General features: G+C 35.6%; 1 long non-coding RNA gene across 1 annotated transcript; it reads right to left on the bottom strand.

The window, feature by feature from the left end:
• Positions 1-1,008: 1,008 nt before the first annotated feature.
• LOC138705587 (uncharacterized) lies at positions 1,009-5,552 on the bottom strand. Its single transcript, XR_011333691.1, has 3 exons — positions 5,340-5,552; positions 3,802-4,022; positions 1,009-1,071 (listed from the first exon to the last, which is right to left on the bottom strand). It is a non-coding gene; the product is annotated as an uncharacterized lncRNA (long non-coding RNA).
• Between the last annotated feature and the right edge of the window lie 1,053 nt (positions 5,553-6,605).

Here is a 6,605-nt window from a genome sequence, read left to right as displayed (position 1 = left end):
TCTTTCACAAACTAATTTTAGCTTCTGGACTGTGCACCACTTAAATACTTTGTCGTGTTAATTTTGTGGTATTTTTACTCAAAGACTTCCAATGAACTATCATTATGTATTTTTCGAGTAAATTTCTGATCGTCTTTTTAGATATTCATTTTATTTATTTATAGGTTACCGTACCATAGACATTCTTCTATTAACTTATAATATATATTTGTGTTGATAAGTTTATGTTCCTGAGTTAATAAAATGTACATGTTTAAATACTGATCAGGAAAGGAAAGGAATTGGTTGGGTCACTGGATGAGAAGAAACTGCCTTCTGAAGGATGCACTGGAAGGAATGGTGAACGGGAGAAGAGTTCAGGGCAGAAGAAGATATCAGATGATAGACGACATTAAGATATATGGATCATATGCAGAGACAAAGAGGAAGGCAGAGAATAGGAAAGATTGGAGAAATCTGAGTTTGTAGTGAAAGACCTGTCCTTGGGCAGAACACTATGAATGAATGAATGAAATGATAGTTAAATAGACGGTTGAAGTCTGCTTTCCGCGTTGTAGACCAGATAAAATTCTGGCAAACCCAAGTACGAATTTGGTGAACAAAGCAGTGTTAGGGCAGGTTTCCTCGGTATAGGCCTAATCCCACTTCTTCTCTCATAATTACATAATTTCTCTGTCATTCATCATCATTTATACTTATTATTCGTATGGTAGTAAGAGAAAGCTACTTCATCGTATTACTTTATCCAGATAATCAAATTCATGTGGTGAATGTCTATGAAACAAGTAGGCCTAACTATCGTACCAGAAATCCTGGATTTGGCACTGACGCTTGAATTTTTGGAAATGGTATCATTCAATAATAGAAGTGACAAAACTAGAAAATAATGGGTGGAGGAAAGTAAAGATGAGCAGGAAAAAATAACTTGGTTTTATTGATTGACCATTACAATATATAGCTATTACTAAAAATTATATCTGTTATCCATATTTTGAAATATAGGCTACATTTTATTATCTTTCACCATCTAACATGTACATCACTTCACAGGATCTGCTCTCGTTTAAATACCTGAAAGTTAAAGAGAATACAGATATGAAACTAATAGGTCTACAATAATAAAAAATTGGACCACAATTCTTACTGTTCACAGACATACTTATATTTGTAAAGTTTGAATGTTCAGCCTCTGATCTAGCCCGCAATGTGCTGGAGTGCGTAGCATTACGTTTTTTACTGCTACACCATGCATCAGGTACGTTACGTCTTAGAAAGTCCCCGAAAGGAGGCAGTGTGCATGATTAGACATAAAACGAAACAAAACTAATTTTATTACCTCAACTAGTCGTTCTCTTGTGAACCGGGTCGCTCATCCTCTGGTCACGCACACTGCCTCCTTTCTGGGACTTACTAAGTATCTGTGCGACAAAACTTTCTTCTAAGACTGTGTAGTCAACTCACAACACTCGTAAAGTAGGACCTCAAGCTCTAGGGAACCCAGTCAGTCTAATAGGGTTTGTCCGTGCGTAATACAGAGGTGGTCAAATTATTAAACTAAAGTGATTATATGCAACAAACCTGTCTTTATCGGCAGAAATAATGAACAAAAGTTTTTTTTTTTGCTATTTGCTCTGTGTATAGTTCCTTTTTTGGATCAATGTCTTCACTATGTATATTTTTCTGGGTGATAAATAACCTTTTTTGCCCGTAATCTCGCATTTTTCTGACAAAAAGATAATCAGATTGTGCTTGTACACAACATGAAATTGCATTTACTCTTGAACAGTTAAAATATACTGAACACTTTCATTAAACAAATCACTAATAGATATTAAAATAAACTCGGACAAAAGTAACAAAAAGAAAATATCTTCTGCAGTATGGTATAAAATTAAAATACCAATGGTACCAACACAGCCAGACAAAATATATCCAATCGTTAGAAAAAATATACCAGAATATGTAAACAATCATATTTACAACAATGTATACTCTATGAATCATACTGAGCACTGCCTGCTGGATCCAGCAGGCAGTGATACTGAGTTACTGAGTTGATGTGACGAATGATATCATAATGATGTTAAATAAAAATAGTCTCATAAATTTGGCCATCTCTGTAATATGGTTAAAGTCCACACCTGTGGAGTAACGGTCAGCGCGTCTGGCCGCGAAACCAGGTGGCCCGGGTTCGAATCCCGGTCGGGGCAAGTTACCTAGTTAAGGTTTTTTCCGGGGTTTTCCCTCAAATGCTGGGTAACTTTCGGTGTTGGACCCCGGACTCATTTCACTGGCATTATCACCTTCATATCATTCAGACGCTAAATAACCTCAGATGTTGATATAGCGTCGTAAAATAACCCAATAAAATAAATAAATAAAAAATATGGTTAATGAAGATAGTATATTGTTTATATACGAACATATTGTCAGCAAAAATATACAAGAAAGAAAGAGTTAGAATTCCAAATTTACTGATTAAGGGGTTAGGTACAGCTTACAGCAGTAAAATTTTCGGAAATATTCAACGTTTTTTCCCTCCATTACTGTATATTGCACAATAATGAAAATTGGTACGTGTAAAACACTGTCTTTCTGCTATATGAAAAAAAAAATATTTTTACGAGTAAAAAAAATATATTTATATATATTTTTCAAAATTTAAAATGGTGACACTTTACAGTGCAGTAATGAAGCCTTTCTCTCATAACTCATTAACTTGTTAAATTTTGCATGTTCTCTCTCTTTTATTTTATTGCTGAAACTCATGTTTACAATATAATGCTCTTTCAACTACATTCCTTAATAAATATTTTTTTTTTTATTTTGTGTTAGAAGAAAGTACTGATACTTGACCATTTTTAAAAATGAATTTATTTTGTATCAGACAATCTATCAAAGGTAGAAAAGTGATATTGCATCATATTGTAGATATGACATGCATAAATAAACACACAAAATTTCATTACAGAATGTCGGATAGTTTTTGAGTAATGTGGGAAACGCTTTATCACAGCACAGTGAATTGAATTTTGAAAAAAAAAAAAAAAAAAAAAAAAATGTAAATGTATTTTTTTTTAATCGTAAAAATATTTTCATATAGCAGAAGGATAGTGTTTTACACATACTAATTTCCATTATTGTACAAGATACAGTAATGGAGGAAAAAATGGTGAATATTTAAAAAATTTTACTACTGTAAGCTGTACCTAACCCCTTAAGGGCTTACAATGTTTTCTTTGGCCGCAGTCTTTAAGAATACGCACAGTTTTTTTCTGAAGAAGAAGAAGAAGAAGAAGAAGAAAATATTTTGCAGTGACACTATTTCCTTACATTACGATTCCATAATTCAAATGAGACTGAAAAAAAAATAGGCTTGTAACAAGGCACTGGCAGGAACCAATTGTTTTAATCTTCTTTATAAATAAATGACCTATGATAATTTTACACACAACGCTCGAGTATGCTCCTTCAAGGTAAGTTTGCTATCGAGATAAGAGCCTAACAGTTTAGCATATTTATCACTGCCAACTTTATTATAAAGACTAAAATATAGAAATGTCTGAGTTTGACTCAGATAATGGTGATAATGCCAGCGAAATCAGTCTAGGGTTCAGTTCCGAAAGTTACCCAGCATTTGCTTTTAATGGGTTGAGGGAAAACCCCAGAAAGAACCTCAACCAGGTAACTTGTCCCGACTACGATTTGAACCTGGCCCGCTCGTTTTACGGTCAGACATGCTAACCGTTACTCCACAGCGATGGACAATTTTGTGATAAGTTACAGTCCTTTAGGCATTACCTATAATCCTATAATTTCCAGAGAAAAATGCCTGCGCAGAAGACAATAAGTGTGAAGTTTATGGTTGCAACACTGGATCCTGATTGCATCCAACATTCTGAACCGCTACAGGGTGTAGTTTGCTGTGTCCAAGGCTGTGCAGAGGTGACGCCATCTTGTGCTGTCACCATAAGATTAAGCCATAGAAATATTCCCGCAATAAGTAACGGATGATTAAACATCTGGAAGAATAAGCAATCATAGAATTTATGAAGATGAAACATGGCTACCTTTATTACACATAAGCACATATTACGCATTTTACAATGATTCAGTTATGTATCATATAAGTCTACCGTATAATTGTCATCTTGCAATTTATTTTTTAAATATCGTTTAAATGTATGCCTATGCATAAATTGAAACGCTCCTTGTGAATCTAAATAAATAAGAAAAGAAATGCTCGTTTTCTGCATTACACACAGAAACAATTTTGTAATCCGAAAATTTAAGATATCTGACTTAAGGCCTATTCTTTTAATAGACGTTTTTGCACGATCATGTTTTTTGTTTAATTTACAGCTATTGTTATTAGGCCTTGAAAGTTAGAATTCCCACACAACTTGTTGCTAGGAAAACCATTCTTCATAACATAAACCTATACTGAAATAGACTCATTACAGTGCACTTATTGTTACTTAGTTACCATTACAATATAGTGTTGAGAAAGCTTTGGGATAATATTGCTATAAATTTTCAATGGAAAATATAGCGTATGTGCAATTTTAAAAATAGCGTTGCTGCCAGAAAATGAAAAGGGGGATAGCAATGGCCAAGCTTCTGATAGGAAAATGAGCATCTTCTGCGGACCTCTGGATAAAGAACTAAGGAAGAGACTAGTGAAGTGCTTTGTATGGAGTATGGCATTGTATGGGGCAGAAACATGGACATTACGACGAAGTGAAGAGAAGCGAATAGAGGCATTTGAAATGTGGATATGTGAAATGGAACGTGTGAAGTGGACAGAGAGAATAAGAAATGAAGCTGTGTTGGAAAGAGTGGGTGAAGAAAGAATGATGCGGAAACTGATCAGGAAAAGGAAAAGGAATTGGTTGGATCACTGGCTGAGAAGAAACTGCCTGCTGAAGGCTGCGCTGGAAGGAATTGTGAACGGAAAAAGAATTCGGGGCAGAAGAAGATATCAGATGACAGACGACATTAAGATATATGGATCATATGCGGAGACTAAGAGAAAGGCAGAAAATAGGAAAGATTGGAGAAAGCTGGGTTTGCAGTGAAAGATCTGCCCTTGTGCAGAACACTATGAATGAATGAATATTATATTATATTAAATACAAGCATTTTCACTCACAAAACCTTTCAGATGGCACAGAATCTTTGAGTACTCTATTAGAATATCTGACGATCCCAATAAATATTTTTATTGTCCTAAGGATGTAATAGGCCTAAATATAATAAAATAATAATGTTAGTATAAATTAGCTTATTTTGTAACTTAAATAATTTCAATTAATTTCGAACTTAGTTTCAGTACTTACCTTAAGCATTATGAAGTTGTATCGTTGACGTTGTTTCAGTTTATGAGCAATTCTTCACTAGACGGGCGGAATTATAGTTTCACTTTTTATACAGGGGATTCACAATTCAGTTGATTTATGACCTTGTTAAGAATGCATGTGTACATGATGAATACGACACAAAAAGCGAGCATGCCAGGAAACACATTGTAGTCTGTCTCCAGCGTACCTGAACGATATACGTAGACATTGTGTAATCATGTGTATGTTTCATCGAGGAATAAAGTAAAATTCTAACAATAAGAAGCCCGCTCTTTCCAGATCTTTATGTTGCACATGTTCAGAATTCAATGTAATAAATCAATGGTGTTATATACAGACAGAGTGTTTAAGGTTTAGTGTTTATCCCTTTGCAGCATAGTGGTTGTTCAGAAGAACCACCGTTTTCTTTCTTTCTCTACAATTATAGCACAGATGTTCCATCATGCAACCGCCCCTTGAGGATACATAGAGGTGCCATCTGTGTTTAAAATTGTGTGCAGACTTAAACTTTTGAAAAAAATTGAACGAAGCTTTATCATCATTCATGATATGAAAAAAAAAACCATTTGTGCTGCAAAGGGTTAATATCGCAGATGCTTACTCCTAAGCTCAGGGATGTCAAGCGTGGGCATACTGTAGTCTCTGAAAAGGAGTCTAGAGATCTTCCGCTTATACTGCGTGTTCAGTTCAAAGTGTGTCATGGCTCGCCGTATGCCGTCATGTAGCTAGCCGATGAGCCTCGAGAATTCAATCTTCCTACACTTCCACAAAGGCGTATTACCTATGTGCCAGAGAAGTTGCTTAGCAAGTACGGCGTTCATTCTGAAGAGTACGTACCGATACGTACGGTAACGCCGGTACTGGCAGGAATGTGAACTGTTTGGAAACACGTGCTGAAGTGAGTTTTTTCTTACTGTCGGCATATGGCGAGGGGGTTAAGACGATTACTTACGGTACGTATTTGTTGACATTAACTTGACGGTCAACATGGACACGGAGTATTTGATTTGTGTTGTGGAATGTTGCCGTACGCAACCGATGATAACAAATACTCTGCGTACGACTTACCCGCGCAAAACATATTTCGAAAGAGGTTATGGTATAACACAGACCGTACAGACCGCCATCTGTTGCTACGACGTTCAAGTTATAGGCTTACCGTACACGTTCTCAAGTTCAGATTGAACGCCTTGAATAATAGGCAACTTCTCTGACATAAAAGCTGAAACTCGCTTCAAATCGCTG

Source organism: Periplaneta americana, chromosome 1 (assembly GCF_040183065.1).
Source record: "Periplaneta americana isolate PAMFEO1 chromosome 1, P.americana_PAMFEO1_priV1, whole genome shotgun sequence".
Classification (NCBI taxonomy): domain Eukaryota; kingdom Metazoa; phylum Arthropoda; class Insecta; order Blattodea; family Blattidae; genus Periplaneta; species Periplaneta americana.
This window is presented reverse-complemented; position numbering and strand designations above follow the sequence as displayed.